General features: G+C 39.1%; 1 non-coding gene across 1 annotated transcript; it reads left to right on the forward strand.

Moving 5' to 3' along the window:
- The first annotated feature begins 391 nt into the window (after positions 1-391).
- On the forward strand, positions 392-465 carry Trnav-cac (transfer RNA valine (anticodon CAC)). The gene has a single exon. It is a non-coding gene; the product is annotated as a tRNA-Val (tRNA).
- The last annotated feature ends 16,925 nt before the right edge of the window (positions 466-17,390 follow it).

The raw sequence follows: 17,390 nt of genomic DNA on the forward strand, positions 1-17,390 counted from the left end.
CACCACCTCCAAAATCCAAAGTGGTCTATTGGCTACTGTGTTCTTTTTTTGTAGGAGGAATATCAAATATAATAACCTTTATATTACCTTAACAGACTATCCCTGTATATCCTAAATCACTGAGTCCTTAAAAGCTTTATAAATATGGCAGGTCACTAAACCACTGTCAGCTCTAACTCCCAAGATATGGCACCCATGGATTTTGCCAGATTACTTCCTACTTCCTACGCACCAGACCAATGAACATGTGATGTCATCAACAAAATGAAGACTGTGATGTTTCTGTGGAGCATCAATGTCTCTTCCTACTGCCCTATGACAGGAAGCAGAAGAGTTAACATTCAACATAGAATACATTTTGCTATCTTTCTTGTATAAATGTTCTTGGGCTGGGGATATAGCTCAGTTGGTAGAGTGTTTGCCTCACAAGCACAAGGCCCTGGGTTCAATCCCCAGTACCACACACACACACACACACACACACACACACACAAAATGTTCTTTATTTTAATCCTATTTCCAGAAGGGAAAAGAAACATCTGCCAGATCAACAGTCACATAGCAAGTGCTAAAAGCTGGACCTGGATCTGCGATATGAGACTCCAGTAAGATATTGCTTTGGGACTACCATTTAGCTAAGGTCATCTTAAGCCATCTTGATGCACCTGATTTTTTCAAGGATTATAGCAGTGAATTAAATAAGTAAATGATGGAGGCAATCATGTCTGCATTTTTTATATATCAAAAAATAGTGTTAATTTCTACAGTTCCTGTCTTGGTTAGGAAAAAATAATTTCAGAGATGACAGAATTTCAGAAGAGCAGAAACTGAGTGGTTGCACTTGATCAACTGAACCTTCCTACTATAATAATTCTTGTGTGTGTGTGTGTGTGTGTGTGTGTGTGTGTTACCGAGAATTGTGCCTGGGGTGTGCTACCACTGAGTTACATCTCCAGCTCAGCCCTTCTCTATTTATTTATTTATTTTTTTATTTTGAGATAAGATCTCACTAAGTTTTCCAAGCTGGCCTCAAATTTGAGATCCTCCTGCTTCAGGCTCCCAACTCTCTGGGATTACAGATGTGTGCCACCACCCCTGGCTATTATAATAGTTCTTACTCCAAAGGTCAGAGAAACAATGTGGGAATTTTTCCAGTTGCTGAAAACACCACTCTCAATTATACACAAGAGGACTGGGGATATGATTGCAGATTGAACCTGTGGATCCATTGTACATATTTAAGATAGATCTGAGCCAGGACTCATTTATCACCTAGCTACTATATGTCTCCACTCTCAAGGGTATTTTCAGGTTCCCTGATATCAGTTCAGATCTTGTATCTGATAGTTCTCAAAGGCTTCCTCTTTCTATGGTACACAATTACTGTTAGTCACAATCCTACCTTTGGAGTAAGATTGGGGAAGTATTTATTGCAAATACTTGTAGTTGCATTGAAGTATCCTTCTTAAGAAGACAGAGCCTCTTCTTCAATTGGTCTCTGAAAATTGACTAAGCTATGAAGACTGGTTATGAGATCGTAGTTTTCCAACATCATAGCTGTCATCAGTTTCCTTCTGAGCAGTTCTTGATCTTTCCCCTCTGAGTCAAACAATGCTTTAGTCACTATCTCATCCACCCCAAGGAATCCATGGTCTATTAGACAATGCCTCAGAACTCTGCAGGTTTCAGTGCTCTGAATGCAACTCTGGTCTGTCTGCCCAGCATGACAATTATGTTCGGCATGCCTCTGATGGTTAAGCACTAACATCTGACTATTCTGCTAATTCCTCTAGTATTCTGGAATTCCATCATCACCACGGACATTACAGAACATGGTTCCATGCAGAATGGTGCCCTATGAATCCAGCCATAGGAATGAGTCACTCAGATCTCCTTTGAGGAAAGAAATTGCTGAGGCATGTTGTTAACTGACAGGTTCCAGCTGCCTGAGCACTGAGATCTAAAACAGAATTAATTCCAAAGCTGCTTCTAGTCAAAGACTAAACATGACAGAGGCTTTAAAGCTGATCCATTCCTATTATGTGACTCTTTTTATGCTCCTCTTTTACTCTTTTACTTTAGAGTAAAAAGAAGAACCTGAGACCTTCTTATTTATGTTTACGAATAATGAATATTATGATGCTACTACACCAGCCATGGAGTCCTTGTTGCCATCTGGCTGTTGAATAATCCAGATCCACTGACAACCTCAGCCTAATTGTCCACTTTCTCTAAAGCCAATTCCAGGGACCTTTTCTTAGTCCATTTCTGTTAACTGAATCCCATACACTAAGTAATTCATAAAGAATAAAGGGTTACTCAGCTCAAGTTCTAAAGGCTGGAAAGTTCAAGATCATGTAGCTAAACATGGTTAAGTTCTTTCTTGTTAGGAGAAGACTTTCTACAGGGTCCAAGACAATGAAGGGCATCACAGGTGAGACAGAACATCTTAATTCAGGTCTGCTCCTCTTCTTATAATCCCACTGTCACATGGGATTAGGGCCTCATCTTTACAGTCTCACTTAACCTTAATTACCTCCCAAAGGGCCCACCCCAAATGCCATAGTCAGATTAAGTTCCCACCCTCTAAGATCTCACAATAGGTATTAAATTTCAATATGAGTTTTGATGAGGACAATTAAACCATAGCACCCCTGTCTTAGATACAGATTTGAGAGCAAGTGCCAGTAGTTCATTTGGGAAATGATCTCATGAACACAGAAATGAAACAGAAAGAGGAAAAGAAAGAAAGTCAATGATGAGTATATTTTTAATATGTGGGCAATCAAGGTCAATCCTATTGTGAATTTTTTGAAAATCATGTAATGTATCTGAGAATTGTTCCCCCAAAGAACAGGAAGCTAAAGTATTTATCTTCCTTTTCTAAGATACGGATTAGCCTCAAAAGGATTAACTGCTTCACACTTCCAGGCTACACATTTTGATCTTCTTACTCCTAATACTTCCAATGAATCTAAGAAGTGTCTAAAAAGCATGATTTTTACAGTCCCTACCGTGTCTTTTTATTCATGACTTTTCACTACCAGAACCAGCTTAAAGAAGGGGTAGAACAGAGAGTACATACCTAGCAGACAATTTCAGAAAGACATCATAAAGTCTCTCTGACTAAGCAATGGATCTCTCTTCCAGCTCTGGGATATCAGAAACAACTTCCACTCAGTGGAAATGACACACTAAATCCAAGACCCCTCAAAGTGGAAACTGATAGGCACAGCCCAAGGCTTAAACAACCGAGAAGAGATTCCAAAAGAGAGCAGAAGAGAGACCAGATGGGATATTAGATTCACAAAGAGAGGGGAAGGACATAATGAAGAGAAACAAGGAACCAGGAAGGAATTGTTAAAGGCTTGTATTACTTCCTTAGGGCTGTTGTAACGAGTACTATAAGTCGAATGGCTTAAAACTACTGAAATTTACCTATATACTAGAAGACCAAAATCCAGGTACAGAGCCTCTTCTAGCTTCTCATGTTTTCATGCAATCCTTGGTCATCTTTGGCTTATAGAGACATCACTTCAACTTCTGCCTCTGTCTGTACGTTGTATTCCCCTAAGCATGCCCGTATCGCTGTCTAAATTTCCATCTTCTTATAAAGGCACTAATTATTGAATTAGGTACCACCCAAATTTAGTAAGGCCTAAATTGGTTATATCTGCAAGGACCCTATTTCCATTTAAGGTCACATTCAGAGGTTCCTGCTGAACACAGATTTGGGGATAGGGCGGGACACTTCAACCCAGTTACAGGCTCCAAAGACAAAATAACTAACTACACAGCTCTGCTATTTTGGTCACATACATATGTGGCTTCAAGGGTCAACCGAATAGTTTTTACCACATATTTATCATGGTTTACATTATTGAACTGAACATTCAAAGTCTTCCCCTGACATGTGCCAGAGTCAAAGTATAGTGGTCAACCATGCCAAGAACACTCTCAACTTCAGTGGTTTCCAAACACTTTAGCCTCAGAAACCTTTGTTCAAATGAAATTTTACTAAAGGTTTTCAGATAGACATAATGGATAAAAATTGTTCTGATAAAAATGGGGCTGGCATAACCAGGCCTCCCTCTCCAGTGTCAGATTATGAAGGAAGGAGTTTCACAGAATATTACCAGAAATCCCTGCACACACTTTTCCGTTTAGCTCAGGAAGCAATTGCTAAGTGCAACTAACATACAGCAAAGTAAGTAAATAGGAGGAAGAGAAGAGATCCAACAAAGTGAATTTAGGAAAAACTGTTATGGTTACCTTAAGTATTTGAATGCAAAATGGAAAGGAAAGTTCTCAGAATGTCAATCTGTGGCCTCCTGGTATTCTCATGGGAGAAGGTAAAATGGGGAAAGGGAAAGGGAAGAAAGAATTTAGAGTGGTAACTAATGTTTGTATGTCCCTATTATGGATTCATGGATGAAAATCTGGAGTTTCCTGGGTCAAGTTTGTGGCAATTAGCTACGTAGTACAGGCCAGTTTACACTGAATGGTTCAGAGATCTGCTGTTTCCCAAATAAGTAGATAAACAGAAAACTTTGGTCTCCAGACTCATTAATCTGATAGCTTCTGTGAGCACTCAGCATGTATACAAGGCCAAATGAAAGCATTCAATATAAATACATCAATAATAATTTATCTTTTGATCTCTCCAAAGAGAAATGTTGACATGAGGAGGAAACTAAATAAAATGACATTTAAAGAAAGAAATCACCCCAACCCACAACACAGAGGACATTTTAAGAAGTGAGTCACTAAGCCATTCGATGAGCTGATGAGCTTTAGAGTCTTTACCAAAGGGGGGACATATTTGTCAAAATGCCAAGGCCAGTGAGTCAACGAATCAGTTGAAATTTTCTAGCCAGACTCCCAAGAAAGAACTTTAATTTGTTGTTTGAAATAGTTTGGTAGTTAAACCTATTAGTTCTCATATTTTGGAACAAACTGAGCTTGATATGGAACAAAGTGCAAGTGGGGAGCTATTCTGATATCAATGTTGCTAAGCAGTATTACAATTTCATAAAATGCCTGGATAAAGGATTCAGTGTTCAATGAACACCACATCACCAATCCCACCTCTGTGTAAGGCTCTGCTTGTACAGGAGCTCTGAATTTTCTTTTGGTCATGAACCCCTTTGGAAGTCTAGTGAATAACATCTTTAAATGCATTTTTAAAATGCATAGAATTATATGAACACTGATTATATTAAAACACAGTTATCAAAGCATATCTTTAAAATACCAAATTTGTGATAAGGCAGTATGCACCCTCTCTACTAACACAGAAGCTAGGCTGGCAAGTCAGATAATTTGCATAACTTCAAAATAGTGATGAAGATAGGAAGTATTTAGAAAGATCTGCCAGCAACTGTAATATGATTTGAAAATATCTGAGATTTCTATTGATGACAAAGTCAGGGTACTGAAGTAGGAGAGAAGAAATAAGAAGTAGAAATGAGACAAAAAAGAAGGATGAGGAAATATAATTTTAATCCAGAAATTCCACATACATTTCCAGATCTGCCACTCCCAAATTCCTGGGAAATATGTAAAACTTAAACTTAACCATAAATACATTCACTTATACCTTACACACTGCTAGTTAACCGCCCCATAAATAGATTAAGGATGGTATTTTGAGGAACTTATAATTTAGTGGAACTTTCCAGTGTTACTGTTGATCAGGTAATGAAGACCACATCAGTCTAAGAATCATGAGACTGACCAATCACCATTCCTACATAACTTCACACACCCACCGCTCACCAAATTTTCTTTAAAAGTTGGGCTGGAACCCCAAAAGATGTCTCTCCCTCTCAAGATGACCTGCATTCTCCTTTGAATGTGTATTATTTGCTTTATCCCAAAAGCCTTCTCTCGAGATAACCCAAAATATATAGCTATTTTCTTAAATAAACCTCTGCACTGGCACATACTGAAATTATTTTCTGTATCATGAGCCAAGGGCCCTGCTGATCTTGAGTCAACTTCCCCCCTCTTACTGGGAACCCCTCAGGACACTTCTCTGGAACTACCCCATTTCCCATGACAGTACCATAAACACCATTGTTATGTACTGCCTGAATTCATAGGAAACAAATGAGGAAATGTTCATTTTAGGTTGGATGTAAGTGAAAATAAAGATGCATTTTTTACCTAATCTTCTCACTCACAGGTGGAAGCTAAAAAACTGATCTCACAGAAGTAGAGAGTAAAACAATTATTCTCAGAGCCCAGGAAGGGTGCAAGGGAGGGGGACAGGGACAAGGATGGTTAGAGGGTTCAGGTGCAGCTGCATAGCTTGAGTAACTTGTAATGCTCCACAGCACAGTAGAATAATGGTGACAGACAACAATTACTTGACTATTTCAAAATAGATAGTTGGTTTAGTCAGCTATTCCTCTGCTGTGACTAAATGACCCAACCAGCTCAACTGTAAAGGAGGAAAGGTTTATTTGAGGGCTCATGGTGTCAGAGGTCTTAGTCCATAGAAGGTCGGTTCCATTCCTTCGGGCTCAAGGTGAGGCTGACCATCATGGTGGGAGAGAGTGGTGGAGGGAAGCAGCTCACATCACGGGGGTCAGGAAGCAGAGAAAGACGCCCACTGCCAGATACAAATATATACCCCAAAACCACGCCCCAGTTGCAACCTCCTCCAGCCACACCCTACCTGCCTCCAGTTACCACTCAGTTAATCCCATCAGGAATCAATTCACTGATTAGGTTAGGACTCATAACCCAATCATTTCTCCTCTGAACCTTCTTGCATTGTCTCACACATGAACTCTTGGGGGACACCTCACATCCGAACCATAATTATAGTAGAGGGGATTTTGAATGTTTCCAACACAAATGATAAATGTCTAAGGTGATGGATATGCCAATCCTTGATCTGATCATCACACTTTGTAGACATGCATTGAAATATCACCCTGTATCACATATGTACAATTAAAATGTGTCACCTTTAAAAAAAAAAAAAAGACTTAATGAAATTTTATGCCATCCATATACTCACACTCCCAGTTACGGACCTCCTCCACAGGCTCTCTTTCATTACAGAATTTCTCATTTCCTCAATAGCTACAAGGGGAAAGAGGGTCCAATGAAGAAATGTACCCTCAGACACTCCCAAGGAGCTTCACAGGCTACTGTGCAACTGACCAGCCCAGAGCAAACTCCTAAGCAGGTCAGGCACTGTGAAGGACTGAATGTTTGTGTTGCACCAAAATTCACAGGTTGAAACCCTAATCCCCACTGTGATGGTATAATAGGAGGTGGGGCCTTTGGGAGATAAGCAGGTCAGGAGAGTGGAGCCTTCATGAATGGGATTAGTACCCCTATAAAAGGGACCTCAGAGAGCTCTCTTGCTCTCTTTCTGCCATGGGAGGATACAAGAAGTTAGCAGCCTGCAACCAGAAGAGGGCCCTCACCAGAACCTGACCATGCTGACACCCTGAACTCAGACCTCAAGCCTCCAGAACTGTCGAAAATGAATTGCCATTGTTCAAAAGCCATATGGTCAGTGTTGCTTTGTTATAAGCGGAAGGATTAAGATAAGCACCTTAAAGTATTGCACGTGTGGTGTTTAAGTGCTGAACATGTGCATTCATAAGGATTTCAATAACTCACAATGAGCACTTCTGAAGGCCCACTTTGTGCTAGGCACTGTGTAAGGTGCTGAGCCTGGGTGCCAAAGCTCTCATGAATCTGCAGCCTGGAACTTTCACTGCAATTCTAGTGAAGAATATGAAAATGTCCAGGACCCCCAGACCAGTTCATAGCCAAGAGGTTTATTTCCCCAAATGGTGCTGTGGACCCAAGATGCAGTTTGGCAAAGCTGACCTGGAAGACATCATCAACAATTATTGAAAATCTGCTATGTGCCTGGGACTTGAATCCAGGCACTTTACATTCATTGTCTCATGATGTCTAGGAAAGAGTAAGAAAATGGGTCTGTGAGGAAGTAAATGGTTTAATTGCCATTTTTAGGCATGACTGGTCTTCGTTTTTAATACCAACTCTATGTAATAATCTTAAAGTGCACAATCAGAACTCACACAATGCAGACTTGGGCTAGCCTCTTGACCATTCACATGCAGGTTCCTTGTGTAGATATCTTGATACTTTGGACCATTTAAGAATATAAACACAGGTGTTCTGTAAACCGCAAAGTCCTAAGCATATTATTGGTGTTAAAATATATGCTGCTGACATTATTATTATCATCAGAAACTGGCTATGTAATAAACTTCAGAAACCATTAGAAATCCTGGACACCTAAACAATTCTATGACAAATGTGTCTAAGCCAGGAGGATGACTATGTCATAGTAGTAATATGGGGAACTATACATTCTGATTTTTTTCCCTGGGAATTGTTTTATTATTTAAGGAAAGTGGGTCATTCCTAATAAGGAATACAGTTTGCAAGTTCCCCTTGATAATATAATTCTCAGAAAGTTATATAAAACAACCCCCCCAATCTGGTAGAATTAATAATTTCCTAAATGTGATAAGGAAATCTCTTTTTCAACACTGAGGAAGGTTATCAACCTTATTCAAGGGATCAAAATTTCTCTTCATTCTTAGACAACAGCTCTGTATATATGGACATGAGACATCTCCTCAAATGAAAACTCATTCTTATTTTTTCTCAAAAGGTTTCATTCTGCCAGTGTCCTTTGAAGTAGATATCCTTAAAATTTTTTTTAAAAAATGGTTTGCTTTGAAATGTTTTAATACACTGGGGGAGGGGGTTCTGTTTACAAAAATAGCACTTGCTTATTGGGAGGAGGGAGTGGGAAAAGAAAATACAGATGGAAATTAAAATTTAAGCAACAACTATTATTAATACATGACATAAACTTTTCGGATTTTTGAACTTCTCAAAAAATTTAATACTTTTATTTAATTCTGACTGCCTTTAGCAAGCAAGTTCCCTTTAGTGGATTTAGCAACACTGACTTTAAATATTTTGGGCAAAAATACCTCTCCTGTGTAAAACAACGTGTTCCAATAATCCAACAATGCACTGATGACTTAAAAACACAGGAGGTTATGGTTCTTTTAAAAAGCCAGTTAACTTACTACCTTAAACTCAGACTGAAGGGATATTATTAAGTCAGAAAACAAGAAATGTATCTGAAGACCTTGGGGCAGAAGGGGAGGTGTACATGCACCCAGGGCGTCCTGCTTCCTGGGGCCTCCAGGTGCCGCCCCATCCCCCTACACCAGTGACTCACCCACGTCCCCACTGTGGGCCCAGGGAAAGAGTGTGAAAACTTTGCCCCATTCCTTCTTATATTCATTTGTTCTTACTCTGAGAAGCAAAATTGATGTTTAAGTCTTTGTGATTTATTGGATTAAACGAAATGTGATTTCTGGAGACTACAGAACCTCAAATGTTGTCCCCACTTCACTAATGTTGGCATTTCTTTGAACCAAGTCTAAGTCTTTCACTTCACAAATAACATGATTAATTTCTCCCAGTCTGACTAAGGTCATACTGCAGGAAAAATAGGGTTTAATCAAAGTGCAATGAGCTGAGACGGGGCAGCCATGTTGGATTCTGCGTGAGGGCAAGGTGCCCCGGGCAAGGAGAGACTTGGGTTGAGGAAGTTCACAAGGAGCACACAATCTTCCCCAGAATAAACTGCTTATGTCCAGCAAACTAGGAACAAATGAAGGCCAAGCCAAACCATTTTTGTCATTTAGTTTCAAAAGCAGACAACGCTGCCATCCATAACCTCAAGAAGCACCTTTGTCCTCATGTGTCACTGTGCCCGCCAGCATAGGGGACTTTCCTTGCAGTTTATTCATTCATCAAAAACCAAAGATTCTTGGGCTAGAAGTGATTTTTTAAAATCATATAATCCAAACTCTTCAGTGTCTGAAGAGGAAAACAAATTCAAAAAAGATAAATAATTGTTAAAAACCAGAACTCTAATCAGGAACTTCAGTGCAAATCTCTAAATGCTTATTGCAGCCTTGATCGTATATTGTTAATGGGTTCTCTATGCGGATTTCAGCATTGAGACCTTTTCACGCAAGCACTGAGGTTACCTAACATGGTAGCTGTCACATACATTTTTACTCAAGATACTGTTGTCCCACTATTTTTTTTTCTAATTTATTTTAACTGATAGATAAAATCATGAAAATTGAAAATTGTACAACTTTCATGAGGTACTACATAATGTTCTGATGTTTGTATGCATTGTATAATGGTATAAATTCCCCACTGTTCTTAATAAGAGTTACACCATGACTAAAGAATTAATAGTGGTCATGAAATACAGAATGACTATGATGGTTAATTTTAAGTGTCATTTTTACTGGTGGCCATATGGGGCAGCTAACAGTGCTGATGGCAAGAGTCCTACAGAGGCAGTGACAGAGTAGTACCCTGAGCAGAGGCACTTACAGCTTGACCCTGGATATATTTCTTTTTTTTTTTTTTTTTTTTTTTTTTTTGATATATCCAGGTGGATATATTTCTTAAATCCTCCTCTTTTCTTGGTCTGATTTCCATTATTGATGACTGAGCCAAAACTGGTTAGGAAGGACTTCCTTCAGTTCCAGTTATGTACTCCTGCTGGGAAAATAGTTCAAGACTTTGGTTTAAAAAATAAATAAATAAATAAGCCTACAAATTGTCCTAACTGTCCTTACTCTTCCTTTATCTCTACCTTTCACTTTTTTTAGCTATTTTGAAATTCTAAAATTTATAGAAAGCTGAAAATAATACAAATGACTCTCATCCATACAAATACAAATTAGTCATGTCAGAGAGCAGGCAACCAATTATTGTCTGTGGATAGACCCCACGTAACATGTTTACAAATTTGTTTCAGCATTCTTTATCTTCCTATGTATGGATGTCTGTACTCTGAATTCTCCTTCAAATCAGTTTTAAATCACCGATTCTCTCAATAGTTAATAATTTAAATAAAATCTGTGCCAAGTCACATTTTTTGGTGAATTAATTTCAGCATTCCTTATCTACCTATATGTATGCTGTACTTTGAATTCTTTCAACCAGTAACAAGTTATTGGTACCCTCAAAATTAATGCGCTAACTAAAATCTATGATGCATAGATTTTTATTTATTTCAGAGGCATGATTTTGCTTGTTAAAAATATTAACCTTCAACACTATGAGCAGGAAGTTACACCACAGTCCTGTCTTCAGCTCACAGCTCTCCCTTGCTGACCTCTCTATATATACTTCTTGGGACAAAAGTCAGGTTTCCCTCGTAGCTCTGACCTTATCTAATTTGTGAATTCACATAGTCTCCCTGGGCTTTGGTTCTCTTTTCTTTGAAATGAAGAAGATGGATTCCATACTCAGCTCTGACCTCTTGTGATTGATGTTCCATACGCTTAGGTTCTTTTCTCTCCATGATGTCTCATGACTTTCTCTTCCTTTTTCCCTATACCCTTGTACAGATGGTCTCAGCTTATCATGGTTTGACTTGCAACTTCCTGACTTCATGATGATACAAAAGCAATAGGCATTGTGTAGAAACCATACCTTTCAGTTTGAATTTTGATCTTTTCCTGGACAAGGCTCTCTTGTGATCCTGGGCAGAGGCAGGAACCACAGCTCTCAGTCAGTCACATGATCACAAGGGTCAGCAGCCTACTCTACAGCATACTGTGGTGTCAGCAATTTTTGAATACAGATACTCAAGTTACATGATTTATTCAAACTTTTATTATGAAATAGGCTTTGAGTTAGAGAATTTTGCCCAGCTGTGGGCTACTGTAAGTGTCCTGAGAGTGTTTATGGTAGGCTAGGCTGAAGCTAGGATGTTCAGTAGCTTAGAAGTATTAGATGCATTTGTGCCTTATATTTTCAACTTACCAAGGCTATATCAGGACCTAACACCCTCATAACTAGAGGAGCATCTGTATTGATTTCTTATTTCACTTTCCATCACATCAAACCTGATTTTCCTTCTCATACTTTCTCAAGGTTTAGTTCCTCTGTAATCATCTTCTGTCTCCCCAACTCCCAAAACACACTCACACACACACAAGCACTCACACAAATATGAGCCTCTTTGTGGGAATGAAAAGACTATAACAAACTTGTAGTTATTATTGGATTACATAGAAGAAACAAGTGATTTCCACTCAGCTTTGCCCTTAATCCCTCCAGAGAAACTACCTCAAAACAAAACAAACAAGTGCTTCACTAAAAAACAAACTAGTACAACAAACAACCCACTTTGATCTCACTGTTCAGCTTAACCAGAGGTGGATAACAGCACAAGCAATAGACTTTCTTTTTTTCCTCTCTACCCTGTCAGGCTTCCTTAGCATCCCAGGTCAGGATGCGCACACATTCTGAAGGTCACTGAAGTTTAGTTGGATGCTATGGTTCAAAGGTGCCCCCTTCAAAACACATGATAAAACTCTGTCCCCATTAAGGTGCTATTAAGAGGTGGGACTTTGGGGAATGGATTAGCCCTTACAAGGGCTGATGAGGGATGGGGAAACCAGCTTGGGCCACTTTTTGCTTTCTGCTCTTGTGGCGTGTGAGGACACAGCACCCAACTTCTGCCATGTAAGGACACAGCAAGAAGCCCTCAGTGGACACTGAGTGCCAGCACCTTGATCTTGGACTTCCCAGACTACAGAACTATGAAAAATAAGTGTCTATTGTTTATCAATTACCCATCTGAGATATTCCGTTACAGTTTCACAAACAGACTAAGGTAACGAATGGCTGCTCCAGCCTGTGTGGTAGGACTTCGAAGTTATTGATTCTTTCTCTGTGCTTTTCATACAACAGAGCAAGAAGCTGCAAAGTCAGTTACCCTTTGGGACTCTGCTCTTCCAAAATGTTTTTGTGTATATTTTTCTACCCAGTTCAGAGTTCAGATGGTATCTTTACTAGCCAAAGAAAAGATCCAATAAGAAAGGCAAATTAGATTCTCCCAAGAATTGTTTCCCACATTGTTGGCCAGTGTGGTGTGATTTCTAAGGTTTTTTATAGCTTATTAAATGACCTGGGGTTTTTGAAGGTTGAAGGAATTGTGTCAAATAAAATCGACAAGAGGAACTTCCAGGCCAAGGAAATGCAAGTGCAAAGCATAGGCTCCTCAGTGTTCTGAGAACAGGGAATACATGGTCCAATAGGCTACAGGGAAGCAGCTGTAGAGGAGAGTGGAGAGAGGGAGGAAGGGACAGGACCAGAAGGAAGGAAGTCTGTAAAGATAAGTGAAAACTAGACTTCAAGGGTCAAACTGCCCCTGCATTGCCAGGGAGCTCACAAAAGGAGGCTCCCGTCCAATCTGCTCAACAAAACATTGAGATGTGACTTCTAAAATTTCTCTTTGTAAATATCCATTTAAACAGAAGAAAAATGCTAAGAAGTCATTTGACCCTAATTGTTGAAAAGTATAATTGTGAAAAAATGGATGTGAGGTTGGGAGTTTTTTATTTGCTTTTCTCCATAAAAACATGTGGGATGGAGGATCTTTACTTCCCCACCCTGCACCCCTCTAGCACCAAGAAGTCATTGAGCAATCATTCTTAGAAGTAAATATGCATAATTGCAATAATTCCAATTACTTTATGGTTCATGACTTGGGATTTTAGGTTTGAGAACATAATCATTTCCTATCGAAGTATTTCCAATTCATATTCACTTTGGTTTTGGTCTTATGGACAAGTGATGTGTTGGTCACCTTGTTTAATGACTATTATCTGGCTCTTTTCAGGGGCATGACTCCCCATACCTGGTGAAGACCTTCCTTCAAGGAGGAGTTCCATTCTGATAAACTCAAATCTAAGATTTGCCCAAATCTAAGATTTCTTGCTCCAAAGCCTGAACAGGCACTGGACAAACACAAAGCAGCAGAGCTAGGAATATAGTTCAGTGTTAGTGTGTGCTTAGCATGCACAAGGCCTTGGCTCCCATCCCAGCACCACCACACATGCACACACACAAAAGTAAGACCGCACATTTGCCTTCAGCCCTTCCCAACTCATGCCCTTCATTCTTGTTCTGTCCTTTCCCACTGAGACAGACAAGATATCTTAGTCAGTTCAGGTTGCCATAACAAAATACCATAAACTAGATGACTAAAACAACAGAAATTGTTTCTCACAGTTCTGGAGGTCAGAAAGTCCAAGATTAAAGTGCCAGCAGAGTTGGTATCAGATGAGGGCTCTCTGTTGTCCTTGGGTTGCAGATGGCCACCTTGGGTTGCATATGACCACCTTCTTACTATGTCTTCATATGGTCTTTTCTTTGAGATCAAGTTGGAAAAAAAAATAAGAAGAAAAAAAAAATCTCTCTTCCTATTTTTCCAAGATCACTAACCCCATCTTGAGGTCCCCACTCCATGACCTCACCTAGCTCTAATTAGACTTCCCAAAGTACCCATATCCAAATGTCATCTCATTTGGGGTTAGGGCTTCAACATATGAATTTTAAAGCAACACAAACATTCAGTCAATATTATTATGCCCTTGGCATTCAAAATTCATATTTTTCTTACATGCAAAATATATTCATTCCATCCTCATAGCATCAAAAGTCTTAAGTTATTCCAGCTTTAACTAAAGCCCAAATTTTCAACTATATCACCTGAATCTGATATGCATGAGACTTAAGGTATCTGATACATCCTAAGACAAAATTCTAGAGAGCTGTGAGCCTGTGAAACCAGCTGAGTTATGTACTTCCTAATTAGAATGGTGAAATAGACTTAGTAATAACACACTCATTTCAAAAGGGGAAACAGAAAAAACCATTCAACAAAATACAACATCCCTTCATGCTCAAAACACTAGAAAAAATAGGGATAGTAGGAACATACCTGAACATTGTAAAGGCTATTTATGCTAAGCCCATGGCCAACATCATTCTTAATGGAGAAAAACTGAAACCATTCGCTTTAAAAACGGGAACAAGACAGGGATGTCCTCTTTCACCACTTCTATTCAACATTGTCCTCGAAACTCTAGCCAGAGCAATTAGACAGACCAAAGAAATTAAAGGGATACGAATAGGAAAAGAGGAACTCAAACTATCCCTATTTGCTGATGACATGATTCTATATTTAGAGGATCCAAAAAACTCCTCCAGAAAACTTCTAGACCTCATCAATGAATTCAGCAAAATAGCAGGCTATAAAATCAACACGCAAAAATCTAAAGCATTTTTATACACAAGTGATGAAACATCTGAAAGGGAGATGAGGAAAACAACTCCATTTGTAATAGCCTCAAAAAAAAATAAAATATTTGGGAATCAATCTAACCAAAGAGGTAAAAGATCTCTACATTGAAAACTACAAAACATTGAAGAAAGAAATTGAGGAAGACCTTAGAAGATGGAAAGATGTCCCATGCTCTTGGATAGGCAGAATTAATATTGTCAAAATGGCCCTACTACCAAAAGTGCTATACAGATTCAATGCAATTCCAATTAAAATCCCAATGATATACCTTACAGAAATACAGCAAGCAATCATGAAATTCATCTGGAAGAATGAGAAACCCAGAATAGCTAAAGTAATCCTTAGCAGGAAGAATGAAACAGGGGGTATCGCAATACCAGAAATTCAACTCTACTACAAAGCAATAGTAACAAAAACAGCATGGTATTGGCACCAAAATAGACAAGTAGATCAATGGTACAGAATAGAGGACATGGATCCAAACCCAAATAAATACAATTTTCTCATACTAGACAAAGGTGCCAAAAACATGCAATGGAGAAAAGATAGCCTCTTCAAAAAATGGTGCTGGGAAAACTGGAAATCCATATGCAACAGAATGAAGCTAAACCCCTATCTCTCACCCTGCACAAAACTCAACTCAAAATGGATCAAGAACCTCAGAATCAGACCAGAGACCCTTCATCTTATAGAAGAAAAAGTAGGTCCAAATCTTCAACATGTCGGCTTAGGATCAGACTTCCTTAACAGGACTCCCATAGCACAAGAAATAAAAGCAGGAATCAATAAATGGGATAGATTCAAAATAAAAAGCTTTTTCTCAGCAAAGGAAACTATCAGCAATGTGAAAAGAGAACTTACAGAGTGGGAGAAAATCTTTGCCACACATACTTCAGATAAAGCACTAATTTCCAGAATATACAAAGAACTCAAAAAACTGTACACCAAGAATACAAATAACCCAATCAACAAATGGGCTGAGGAAATGAACAGACACTTCACAGAAGAAGATCTACAAGCAATCAACAGATATATGAAAAAATGTTCATCATCTCTAGTAATAAGAGAAATGCAAATCAAAACTACCCTAAGATTCCATCTCACCCCAATTAGAATGGCGATTATCAAGAATACAAGCAACAATAGGTGTTGGTGAGGATGTGGGGAAAAAAGTACACTCATACACTGCTGGTGGGGTTGCAAATTGGTGTAGCCACTCTGGAAAGCAGTTTGGAGATTCCTCAGAAAGCTTGGAATGGAACCACCATTTGACCCAGCTATCCCACTCCTCGGCCTATACCCAAAGGACTTAAAATCAGCATACTACAGTGATGCAGCCACATCAATGTTTGTAGCTGCTCAATTCACACTAGCCAGATTGTGGAACCAACCTAGATGCCCTTCAATTGATGAATGGATAAAGAAACTGTGGTATACATATACAATGGAATATTACTCAGCTATAAAGAATAGTAAAATTATGGCATTTGCAGGCAAATGGATGAACTTGGAGAATATCATGCTAAGTGAGATAAGCCAATCTCAAAAAACCAAAGGACGAATGATCTCGCTGATAAGCGAATGATGACACATAATGGGGAGTGGAAGGGGGCAAGAATGGAGGAAGAAGGGACTGTATAGAGGGAAAAGAGGGATGGGAGGGGTAGGGGGAAGGAAAAAATAACAGAATGAATCAAACATCATTATCCTATGTAAATGTATGATTACACAAATGGTATGCCTTTACTCCATGTACAAACAGAAACAACATGTATCCCATTTGTTTATAATAAAAATAAATTTTAAAAAAAAGGAGAAACAGGAAAAAAGGAAAGAGTCCCAAGAAAATCTAAAACCTAGTGAGTTGAATGTCATATTATCTTAAAGCTCAAGAATAATATCTTTGGTCCAATGCTTTGCCTTCTAGACCCACTGGGGTGGCAGTCCTAGCTCCAGGACCCACTGAAGGGGTTGTATACCCAGAGCTTTGGGTTCTACTGTGTGGGCCCATTCCTGAGGCTTTGTTTAAGGTCTTTCTGGCCCCTGAAACCAGAACTGTGGCCATACCTTTTGAAACCAAGGAACAACAGTCTGCCCCTGGGGTCTGTGGTGGGAGTAAGAACGCTGATGATCTCTGAATTTCCAATTGAATAATTTTTCCTTTTACTTAACGAATAGC

Source organism: Sciurus carolinensis, chromosome 10 (genome assembly GCF_902686445.1).
Source record: "Sciurus carolinensis chromosome 10, mSciCar1.2, whole genome shotgun sequence".
In the NCBI taxonomy this organism is placed as follows: domain Eukaryota; kingdom Metazoa; phylum Chordata; class Mammalia; order Rodentia; family Sciuridae; genus Sciurus; species Sciurus carolinensis.